The sequence below is a fragment of the Scomber japonicus genome, chromosome 14, assembly GCF_027409825.1.
Source record: "Scomber japonicus isolate fScoJap1 chromosome 14, fScoJap1.pri, whole genome shotgun sequence".
NCBI classification, from domain to species: Eukaryota; Metazoa; Chordata; class Actinopteri; order Scombriformes; family Scombridae; genus Scomber; species Scomber japonicus.
The window spans coordinates 32604843-32617909 of NC_070591.1; positions in this window are offsets into that span (position 1 = coordinate 32604843).

Genomic DNA, 13067 nt, shown 5'->3' on the forward strand with positions numbered 1-13067 from the left:
CAGCGGAACTGGGGAGCAAGCCGTACCAGCCTGACGCAAAGTTTGTTGAAGTGCAGGAACTTCAGAACAAGACACTGAGGTTTCAGAATCACTGGTACAGTCAGTATCCTTGGATTCATTAGAGTCCTACATTTAAAAAGGTTCTGTGTTACTAATGTGTTAAGGCATACACTGTAAAAAAGAGCACATTAGAGAGGAGAAACGACCCTGCCTTCTGCTCAAGTGGCTTTAATAACTGGAAGAATGCACTAGCAAGCTTTAGTCGCCACCAAGCCAGCAAAGCACACCAGCATGCTGTGACCATCAATGCACAAGAGCAGACACCAGTGCACACACAGTTATCAAGTGCATGTGTAAATCCCAGGCAGAAGCGTGGCACTGTTTGGAGAAAATAGTGGGTGCTGTTAGGTATCTTGGTAGGCAGGGATTAGCACCCCGTGGACATCAGTCAAATGAGGGAAATTTGTTCCACCTAGTGAAGTTGCTTGGAAATGAAGACCCGGTTCTTTCCTCCTGGCTCTCCCGTTGCCATGATTATGTCAGTCCCCAGTGCCAAAATGAATACTTAACCCTGTTCGGCAACACAATTGTCAGAGGTATCTCAGAAACAATTAGGTCCTTACCAGTGGTTCAGTTTTCACTTATAATGGATGGCATACAAGATGTACAGGGAAAGGAGCAAATGTCCATCTGTTTCAGGTATGTGGACCATGACCTGGTGCCACAGGAAGTCTTTGTGGGATTGTATGAGACGCCAGGGACAACTGGTGAGCAGATAGCCAAACTAGCTGTTGATGTACTCTTAAGACCGAATATTCCAAAGTCAGGTTTACGTGGTCAGACGTATGATGGCGCTGCAAATATGTCTGGGAAGTGGTCTGGGGCACAGGCAGTGTTGAAGAGGGAACAGCCATTGGCTCTCTATGTGTACTGTGCTGCACACTGTATAAATCTCATAACACAGTCAGCTTGCAATGCTTCTCCCCTAGTGCATGACTCATTGCAGTGGGTCCATGAACTTAGAACACTAAGTAACCAATCAGGGAAGTTCAAGTTCAGGGATATTGTCTGGACAAGCAGTAGCAGAAAGGCCTACTAAAACAGTGAAACCCCTGTGTCCAACTAAATGGACAGTGCGTGGACAAGCTGTCAATACAGTTCTTAGTCAGTATGTGGCCGTGCTGACAAGCTTGGAGGAAATGGCCACTGCTGGTTCTGACTCTGGCACAAGGGCCAATGGTCTTCTAGATCGCTTCCAGAAGGGCAAAACTGTTCTTGGACTGTTGGTAGCATCAGAGGTGTTGGGAGAGCTTGAGTGCTTAAACAAGTCATTGCAAAAGCAGTCCAAGACAATCGGAGGCATGCAGGCTGCTGTTAAGAATGTTAGCTCAGCTCTTCAAAGAAAGAGGGATGAGGAAAAGTTTAAAGAAGTCTTTGAGAAGGCAGTATCAATGACAGAGTCCCTTGGTATTGAGCCGATTGTCATCCCTCACCAAAGAAAACCCCCCGAAAGGTTCACTAGTGGGGCTAGTCAGCATAAACCCAAGACACCAGAAGAACACTACAGGGCTGATTTTTTCAAGGTGCTGGACAACATAGATGTTCAGCTCAAAGAACGGTTGAGCCAACCACATTTGCAGACCTTGAAAAAAATGGAAAATGTTCTCCTTAGTGGGGAAATTGATGATGTCATTGGACAGTATCCAGAGATACATCAAGATAGTCTGAAGATTCAGCTGCCAATGTTTCTCTTAAAACATACCTACGTTTCAGCTAGTGAAGCAGCAGATATTCTCAGGGTAATGCCCAGTGAGGTAAGAGGCTCATTCAGTGAGGTTGAGACGCTGGTTAAGCTGTTGATGGTCATCCCTGTGGCTTCGGCTAAAGCTGAACGAAGCTTTAGTGCACTCAAAAGACTGAAAACTTGGTTAAGATCTACCATGTCCCAGTAGCGTCTCAAGAATGTAGCAAGAGGCCCTTGACCAAGTAGAGATACGTGATGTGTAACACAGTTTGTTAGGGTCAATGACCGACGCAGGCACCTGTTTGGAGGGGGAGAGAAAAAGTAGGCGTAAAGTAAGAAAAACTACATAGTGTTGCTTTAAGAAAAGTGTTTGTTTATTTTTGTTATTCCTTGACAGTAAGAAGTTTTTTCATTTATATATCATTTATTTATTTAGACAATGTAGACTGGTCTTAAGACAAATATTTTTTTTTTGTTTTTCTTGATTAGTTAAGAGATTAACAAGATTTTATTTATTGTTAACTGTATATTAATATAATTTAAATTATGCTCATGCAATGGATCATTTGTTAATAAATAAAATCCAGTCATTTAGTCTGGAAATTTTCAAAACGTTTCTTTAGTAGTTTTTGAAAACAAAGGTTTGACCGTATATCAGGTAGGGGTGTAATGGTATGAGATTTTACAGTACGGTACGGTGACGGTGTTAGTAGCTACAGTATACCGCGGTATTTCACAGTGACGGTATTTTATTTTTTTAAAGATTTTTTTTGGTACTAGGGGCCATGAAATAACCAACAAAACAGACAAGTATCATTCTTAGAAGAAAAACATTGCTTTATTTAAGAAAAATGTGACAATCATTTAACTGAAAGCAATATTAATCATACTGTGCCCAAGCACGTTTGCCCCCTAAAGTCCGGATTATTTGGCTAGTGTGAGTGCAAGTGTACCCTGCTTGAGGGAAAAGAAGCTGGTCATTTCAAGCAACACTAATGCAACACAGAGACATTATTCATATATGGGTTCCCAATCCGACCATTTTTTGTGTATTATTTTGTCATTATCAAGGCAAAAGAACTCAATTTATGTCCATCGACATTATAATGAATAGGATACAGGCATTACATCATTACATCTGCTGCACCGCTGCTACCACAAACCACAATTATCAAATGGTAAGTTCAGGGCCGGCCCAAGGCATAAGCGAACTAAGCAGCTGCTTAGGGCCCCGTGACCACTAGGGGGCCCCCAAGACCAACTAACTTAAAAAATAAAAAAGCAATTAATTACTTTTTTCCATGTGTGCGTGATGATGATTCATATATTATCAAATGTACGTTCTTGTACATAAAAAAAAACAAAAAAAAAAACAACAACAACAATATCATGTTAACAGAGTCTGTTAACATGATATCAAGCAGAGTGTAGTTTCCTACTGCCTCGCTGCTTGAAATTTGACCTCCGCTAGTAACGTGTGCAGTGCACCCAACCGTGCGGTGCGCACTCAGCATCTAGGAGCTAGGAGCAGGTGAAGGATGTCGCAAAAAAGGACTTACCCCTCAGGGGCAGAAAAGAGAAAAAGGAAGAAAGATGAAGAGGAGAAAAAACGACAAGATAAAGGTATGTCTCGGTAATGTAACATTTGGTGTCAAGGAGATTTTGAAAAGTTCCCTGAAATTAGGAAAGTCCCTAATTATTGTTGACATTTTGTTTCAAATACTGTTGGTTATAATGTTCAGACTGGAGCCACACAAACCACCAGGATGCAGAATTGCCTGGACTTAATACTTGTTTATTATGATTTTTAATGCTTGGGTTGAGAGGTGGTGTCACCGAGCCATGGTTCTTCAAGGATAAAAGAAAGAAAGGAAACAAAGTAACTCATGCCTGCTACATACAACTAAAATACCATTAAATTAGAATAAACTCCATCTTATAAATTCATGATACATAAACAGATCAAACCAAACGATAAGGCATGTTACAATTCTTAACTTACTTAAACTTAATGCGAAAATAGGTTTAGATGTACTTGCAATGAACTCAAATACGCATGGCAAGGTGAGCACCACCAGTACACACACACACAGTCCGGAGACAAAGGGAAAAAGGGGGAAGGCCTCTACTGGGCCTCTATTTGTAGAGTGGGAGGGACAGTGGGAGGTGCTCACATGCATCTCCTGCTCTACTCTCCTACAGACAGGAGTGCTCCGCCTTAGAGTTCGTGACAAATACGTTAGCCTATAATAGCAAATTTGCTAGCTAACATTAGTTCAAAATGTCTTACTACTTTTCTCTTGTGGGTAGGTTAGATAGCTTAGTTTACTATTCAAGCTAACGTTTTTGTGTTTGTGTACTACTTTGAAAAGTTAATTCTCAGTGTATATATATTATTCTGGGTCACTTTTTGGCATCAAAACAACGTTTCTGATAACAACGTTTGATAGCAAATGTTTAATAACTAACGTTAATTACAAACGCGGTGACGTTTGCTAGCAATATGGTTTTGCATTAATGAATTAATTTAGTTAACTTATAGTTTGAGGTATGTTGTTTGCAATTGTTTGCTGCAGAGCACAGTAATTTATGTCCATCCATCCATCCATCTTCTTCCGCTTATCCGGAGTCGGGTCGCGGGGGCAGCAGCCTAAGCAGGGAAGCCCAGACTTCCCTCTCCCCAGCCACTTCGTCCAGCTCTTCCCGGGGGACCCCGAGGCGTTCCCAGGCCAGCCGAGAGACATAGTCTCTCCAGCGTGTCCTGGGTCTTCCCCGAGGTCTCCTACCGGTGGGACGTGCCCTGAACACCTCACCAGGGAGGCGTCCGGGAGGCATCCTGATTAGATGCCCGAACCACCTCATCTGGCTCCTCTCGACGTGGAGGAGCAGCGGGTCTACTCCGAGCTCCCTCCGGATAACTGAGCTTCTCACCCTATCTCTAAGGGAGAGCCCAGCCACCCTACGGAGGAAGCTCATTTCGGCCACTTGTACCCGCGATCTTGTTCTTTCTGTCACTACCCAATGACCATAGGTGAGGGTAGGAACGAAGATCGACTGGTAAATTGAGAGCTTCGCCTTTCGGCTCAGCTCTCTCTTCACCACAACGGATCTGTGCAGAGTCCGCATTACTGCAGATGCCGCACCGATCCGTCTGTCGATCTCCCGTTCCATCCTTCCCTCACTCGTGAACAAGACCCCGAGGTACTTGAACTCCTCCACTTGAGGCAGAATCTCATCCCCGACCCGAAGAGTGCACTCCACCCTTTTCCGGTTGAGGACCATGGCCTCGGATTTGGAGGTGCTGATTCTCATCCCGGCCGCTTCACACTCGGCTGCGAACCGATCCAGTGAGAGTTGGAGGTCACGGTCTGATGAAGCCAACAGGACCACATCATCTGCAAAAAGCAGTGACCCAATCCTGAGGTCACCAAACCGGACCCCCTCTACACCCTGGCTGCGCCTAGAAATCCTGTCCATAAAAATTATGAACAGGATCGGTGACAAAGGGCAGCCCTGGCGGAGTCCAACCCTCACTGGAAACAAGTCCGACTTATTGCCGGAAATGCGGACCAGGCTCTGACACCGGTCATACAGGGAACGGACGGCCCTTATCAGGGAGTCCGATACCCCGTATTCCCGGAGAACCCCCCACAGAATCCCCCGAGGGACACGGTCGAATGCCTTCTCCAAGTCCACAAAACACATGTGGACTGGTTGGGCAAACTCCCATGCACCCTCAAGGATCCTGCAGAGGGTGTAGAGCTGGTCCACTGTTCCACGGCCCGGACGAAAACCACACTGCTCCTCCTGAATCCGAGATTCGACTATCCGACGGACCCTCCTCTCCAGCACCCCCGAATAGACCTTACCAGGGAGGCTGAGGAGTGTGATTCCCCTGTAATTGGAACACACCCTCCGGTCCCCCTTCTTAAAAAGAGGGACCACCACCCCGGTCTGCCAATCCAGAGGCACTGCCCCCGATGTCCACGCGATGCTGCAGAGTCGTGTCAACCATGACAGCCCCACAGCATCCAGGGCCTTGAGGAACTCGGGGCGGATCTCATCCACCCCCGGGGCCCTGCCACCGAGGAGCTTTTTAACCACCTCGGCGACCTCCACCCCAGAGATAGGAGAGCCCACACCCGAGCCCCCAGGCCCTGCTTCCTTACCAGAAGGCGTGTTGGTGGGATTGAGGAGGTCTTCGAAGTATTCCTTCCACCGATCCACAACGCCCCGAGTCGAGGTCAGCAGCACACCGTCCCCACCGTACACAGTGTTTACGGTGCACTGCTTCCCCCTCCTGAGACGCCGGATGGTGGTCCAGAATCTCTTCGAAGCCGTCTGGAAGTCTTTTTCCATGGCCTCACCGAACTCCTCCCATGTCCGGGTTTTTGCCTCAGCGACCGCCCTAGCTGCATTCCGCTTGGCCTGCCGGTACCCGTCTGCTGCCTCCGGAGTCCTACAGGCCAAAAAGGCCCTATAGGACTCCTTCTTCAGCTTGACGGCATCCCTCACCGCCGGTGTCCACCAGCGGGTTCGGGGATTGCCGCCCCGACAGGCACCGACCACCTTGCGGCCACAGCTCTGGTCGGCCGCCTTAACAATGGAGGCACGGAACATGGCCCACTCGGACTCAATGTCCCCCGCCTCCCCCGGCACATGGTCGAAGCTCTCCCGGAGGTGTGAGTTGAAACTCTCTCTGACAGGAGACTCTGCCAGACGTTCCCAGCAGACCCTCACAATGCGTTTGGGCCTGCCAGGTCTGCCCGGCATCCTCCCCCACCATCGGAGCCAACTCACCACCAGGTGGTGATCAGTTGACAGCTCCGCCCCTCTCTTCACCCGAGTGTCCAAGACATGCGGCCGCAAGTCCGACGACACGACTACAAAGTCAATCATCGAACTGCGGCCTAGGGTGTCCTGGTGCCAAGTGCACATATGGACACCCTTATGCTTGAACATGGTGTTCATTATGGACAATCCGTGACGAGCACAGAAGTCCAACAACAGAACACCGCTCGGGTTCAGATCAGGGGGGCCGTTCCTCCCAATCACACCCTTCCAGGTCTCACTGTCGCTACCAACATGGGCGTTGAAGTCCCCCAGTAGAACGAGGGAATCCCCAGGGGGAGTGTTTTCCAGCACCCCCTCCAAGGAGTCCAAAAAGGCTGGATACTCTGAACTGCTGTTTGGACCATAGGCACAAACAACAGTCAGGATCCGTCCCCCCACCCAAAGGCGGAGGGAGGCCACCCTCTCGTCTACCGGGGTAAACTCCAACATACAGGCACCAAGCCGGGGGGCAATAAGTATTGCCACCCCTGCCCGGCGCCTGACACCAGTCGCAACTCCAGAGTGGACGAGAGTCCAACCCCTCTCGAGGAGACTGGTTCCAGAGCCCTTGCTGTGCGTCGAGGTGAGGCCGACTATATCTAGCCGGAACTTCTCAACCTCACGCACCAGCTCAGGCTCCTTCCCCACCAGAGAGGTGACGTTCCACGTCCCTGGAGCTAGCTTCTGCAGCCGAGGATCGGACCGCCAAGGTCCCCGCCTTCGGCCGCTGCCCAGCTCACAGCGCACCCGACCCCTTTGGCCCCTCTCACTGGTGGTGGGTCTGTGGGAGAGGGGTCCCATGTCCCTTCTTCGGGCTATGCCCGGCCGGGCCCCATGGGGGAAGGCCCGGCCACCAGGCGCTCGCCTCCAAGCCCCGCCCCCAGGCCTGGCTCCAGGGGGGGGCCCCGGTGACCCACGTCCGGGCAAGGGACACAATAAACCAATAGTCTTATTCATCATCGGGGTTTTCTGAGCTACCTTTTGTCTGGTCCCTCCCACCGGACCTGTTTGCCATGGGAGACCCTACCAGGGGCATAAAGCCCCCGACAACTGAGCTCCTGGGGTCATTGGGACACTCAAACCCCTCCACCACGGTAAGGTAGTAGCTCAGGGAGGGGAGTAATTTATGTGATTAAGTAAATATATTCCTTTTACATCAACTCCCTGTTATGCTCATACGTTATATGAAACTTCCTCAGGAGCACTGTTAAAGTATTTTGGAGGAGGCAGTGACTCAGCCCAGGGGCAATCCACCTCCTCAAGAGCAGCCCAGGCTGATGAATCAGGTAATCAAAAAAACTGTCACCATATATATTTAATTTCTAGTCAAATTATCTCATTAAGATGTAATAATATAAGATATAATCATATGACAAGGGACATGTTTTTCATCTCAGGTCCATCTCTATCCTCTGCTACATCCACTGTGCCCGCTGTCCTCTCTGCAACCTCAGCTGTACCTGGTAAGTTAACAACAACTGAGTGTCCCTCTTTCCTGTCGGACTCAGAAAGGACTGAACAGGTATTAAGAGGGCCACTGCCTATAAAGGACACATTCACATTCCCGAAGAGACACGACGGCCGAAGCTTCCACCATCATTACACATACAGACACCTAGTAAATCGGGAAAAAGTCAAGCGGAGCTGGCTCACATATTCAAAAAGTAAAGCGGTCTATTGCTTTTGCTGCAAATTATTTTCAAAAAACTTTCTATAACTTTCTATTTTATTTGATATTTCTTTGTTTATTTTTTTAGATTTTTCACATTTTAAAATAGTTTTCAGACCTAATTCAACTTAATATTTTATTTATCAACCATTACCTTGTTTTAGGTGCCTGTTGATTTTCATCATTATTTAAGTATTTGTTGTATTTTTATTTTATTTAATACTGTCTGTTTTTGTATATTTGGTGTTGCAGTTTATTTAAAATAATAATAATAAAGCAGATTGTGTTTACAGTAAATGATTAGTTTATTTTGTTACTTTTAATTGACCTAGATGACATTCAGTATCCCACTTAGTACTATATCACTTTGAATATTAAGTGTTAATCAACCCCAGGCTGCTCTTGTAGCTGAATTTGCTACCATTTCAGATTAAAAACCATAGATGGGTAAAACATGCCAGGCTGCTCTTTGAGGTTTTATGTATTGAAAGATTTTTCTGTAAATTTGCAAATCTGGTGTCTGCTTCCGTTGCATTAATCACTGTTGATTACAATCTAAGTACAACAAAAAGTTTGTACGTTTATAGTAGGTGTGTGAATGATCAATAATCATTATTATTGGCAGTAATAGAGGGCCCCAAAATCAAATATTGCTTAGGGCCCCATGGAGGCTTGGGCCGGCCCTGGGTAAGTTTATACAGTCTGTGACTGTGACCCTCATAAAAATTATATTTTACAAATCTGCATTATATAAACTAACGAAATTCGTTAAAGTAAGTCATCTGGCGACTTCTAAGTCATTTAACTAAGTCTTACTTTTACTTTTACCTCGTTCGCACCTGTCATTGTACGTCTTTATTGGAAAACTTTGAATTAAAACTTACCTACTGAGTGAACTCTCCCGTTCTCTCCTATGAACGAGTCGGACAACAACGTGTATAAAAAACCCTTAATTACCGTCACCGTGAGCTTGTAAAACTCACTTTGTCAGCACCGTGGCTTCACACCACCGCGGTATACCAAAATATGGTATACCTTTACACCCCTAATATCAGGTGAACTTTTATACCCCTATTTTGGCTGCAAGCAGAAATGAGTAAAACAGAGAATGAGGCATTCTGTAGAACAGAAAGAAAAACATTGTAATGTATATTTGGAAATGGTGGACTTACTGATGAATATGAACATGTTGGAGGATGCATGCAGAAATGAAAAAACTGAAAATGAGGCATTCTATAGAACAGAAAGAAAACAGTAATGCAGCTGTATTTGGACTGGTGGGCTTACTGAGGAATGTGAAGATGTTGGATGCATACAGAAAACCAGAAAAGGAAGAGTACTATAGAACAGAAAGTTGTAATAGACTGAATGTTGTTTATAATGTTGTGTTGTAATATAATGGTGAATATGAGAATATACTTTCTATTTCACTGTAATATTACTGGTAAGTGAAAGTTAATACAATCAGTACACATTTTTTTTGCATTGATCATTGAGCCTACCTATTCATTAGATTCACATTCACAAGAAATGTAGCCCCGACCCCGTCCAATCAGTTTGGTCTTTTTAATGTCCCGTCCCCAGCAAAAAATGTACATGCAGGTTATGCTGTTATATTGTCCCTACGAATGTTGAGCCCAAACCTACGCCCTTGATTGCCAGTAGCAGCAGTGTGAAGACGGTGTAGTAAGGTCAGTGTAGGTGGAGTAAGATCAGTGTAGGTGGGAGTCATATTTAAATAGACCGCCTTGTTGTCCACAATTTTTAGAGTTAGTTTGTATAATATAATATTTCTCCAGCCTGTCCCCAACATGTCATACAATATGACATAGGGGAAAGAACCAGTGCACAAAATATATTGGCTCAACCAATTAGAGGCAGTTTCTAATACGTCTAAAACAGCTGAGTTGTTCTTTATTGTAGGGATGGGCATGATTAATCGATGGTAGATAATTGATCGTTAAAAATGTTCATCACATGACATCTTTATCGATCAAACACTGGTTTCAAATAGAAGTTGTGTTGCGTAGTGTGAGTCTTGAAGCAATGCAATGAATTTCATCTTACCAACAGGGGGGCGATATTTGACAGAGAAAACGGCTCTGCTACCTACCAACTGCCGTAGATATCAAACGTAAACATGAAGAGGTCAAGGCTAAGTTTAGCGTGGGACATTTTCAAACTAAAAATGACGTAGTTCATTGTAAACCCTGCACCTTGGCCAGGCTACCCAGCATAGCACCACAATGCCTCTGCATCTCGGCTACTTTGGTCCCGTCAGAGCGTTTCAGCTGCTGTACTGACTGTCACCAGGCTGCGCTCACTGATCCCTGAGCATGCTAACATGCTAATCACCAGGCTGCGCTCACTGATCCCTGAGCATGCTAACATGCTAATCAACAAGAATCAGTAGGCTGGAGTTACTTTACTTTGTTAGCAGTTGACAGTCACCACTGTAGCCTTTAGGTGAGTCACTCTGGTTGTTTTATGAGGCTCTAGTTAAATAAGCATAGGGAGAGTGGGGTAAGTAGTGCCAATTTTTACTTAAAGTGCCCTTAAAGCAAGGGAACAACAGTAATGCCTCCAACTAAGACATCTACATATAGTTTAGGATGTTGTGCATCCCTGGGAACAATTACTTTGGATCTTAAACAAACTGTTTGAGACAGTGGGGGCATTCGTATTGTGCCGCTAGAGGTGAAATTCTTGGACCGGGGCAAGACGGACGAAAGCGAAAGCATTTGCCAAGAATGTTTTCATTAATCAAGAACGAAAGTCGGAGGTTCGAAGACGATCAGATACCGTCGTAGTTCCGACCATAAACAATGCCCACTAGAGATCCGGCTGCGTTATTCCCATGACCCGCTGCGCAGCGTCCAGGAAACCAAAGTCTTTGGGTTCCGGGGGGAGTATGGTTGCAAAGCTGAAACTTAAAGGAATTGATGGAAGGGCACCACCAGGAGTGGAGCCTGCGGCTTAATTTAATTTAATTTGATTTGATTTGGGAAACCTCGCCCGGACACGGAAAGGATTGACAGATTGACAGCTCTTTCTGGATTCTGTGGGTGGTGGTGCATGGCCGTTCTTAGTTGGTGGATCGATTTGTCTGGTTAAATCCAATAACGACTGAGACTCCGGCATGCTAACTAGTTGCTATGGTTTTCTAGATAACGGGGTGGAACTACTTGCCCCTTGGCACAAATTACCCCAGTCTCCCTAATTGTGAAGTAACACTACCTCTGTCTCCATCTTTCTCTCTCGGCTCGTCTGGGTGCATTTTGGAGTCCTTTAACGTTATATTTTGGCAAAAACTGTCAGTCCAGAGTAATATTATGCTTTTTTTTAATTAAGTTGTTATTAGATTTGATTGTTTTTTGGAAGTGTTTCTAAAAGAGGCTCAATTGTGTTTAAGAGTGCTCTATTGATTGATATGTGAAGAGGTTTGGCTCGGAGCTTCGGGCTCAGCTGCTTTTACGTCATAATGATTAATCGATAATTGAATTTTCCCGATGATCGATCAAGAAAATGTATTCAAATGCCCATCCCTAGTTTATTGTTTTAACTGTTTTCTTAATTCATTTTTTAAAATTCAAGTTTGGATCCAAGGTCACATGATATTTAAAATGTTGGCAGTTTAATCACATCCAGGGATGTCATGCATCCTGTTTGTTTGATGGGACTGTTTCAAAACTCAACATTCAGTTTCACCTCAAGAATACAAAAGACTTTGTTATACAGAATAAAACTAGTATTCATCTCATAATATAATGCTTTATTCTGCCTTAACCTTGTCTGTGTTTATTAAATAGAGAGATATAGAGGCAGACTGAACATTCTTTGTAAAGGATGTTTCTGCTTGTTTGCATTGTCTGCTGTGGCTAAAACAATGATACATGAAACCACTGGAGCTGAAAGGATAAGTTGATTCATTTGTTAGACAAATGGCAGACAATTTATTAACATCAATTAATCATTCTAGTCACTTTTGAAAGAAAAATACTAAATCTGCTGGTATCCACTTCTTGGATGTGGGAATTGTATGCTTTATGACACTGCAAATTGATATGATCAGACGAAATAGGCTCACTTTCTGAAAAGTAGTGTACACTGACAATATGCAACTGGATGGTCTATACTTAGTGTTCCAGCCAGAATTAAAGTATTCTGTAGAGAGTGGTAGGTTTGTATTTACTGCTCAGAGTAAGTCAGAAAGTGAGAACATGATAGATAATAGAGCTTTTTGATTCATAATTAAAACACAAATAAAATCTAAAATATCTCAAGTATTGGTATTATAATATTTTATCCTAGTCTCTTTTAAAATGTCATACTCCATTAGACCACCAGGGGTAGCCAGACACTTCCACTTGATCAGCAAACCCTCTTCTTGGTGACACACTTGGAAATGGTAGAAGATCCCTCCCAGTATAGATGAGTGTCATTTTGCTTGAAGACAGCAAACAGACAAGACACAGTTGAATTGTAGAGGCATTATGGAGCAGTAATGACAGAGTCAGTGTTTGGCAGCAGGTGGATTATCATTTTGAATGCGTTTCTCAGCCACTCTGTAGGTAAATAATGAAAGATTTTCTTTTTCTTTGCAGGTGACAGTATAGATGTTGGGGTTGCATGAAACAAAAAAGGCTTGCGTTGGAATAATGATAATAGTACAGTGTAGTAGTAATAGTACAGTGACAGTTGCAGGCTGTGCTGGAAGTTTCCAAGATATGGATAAAAACAAGCAATAATATGGCTTTTTAAAAAAAAAAAAAAAAAAATCATGTGCACAGGTTAGTATGGGATTTTACGAAAGATGATTCA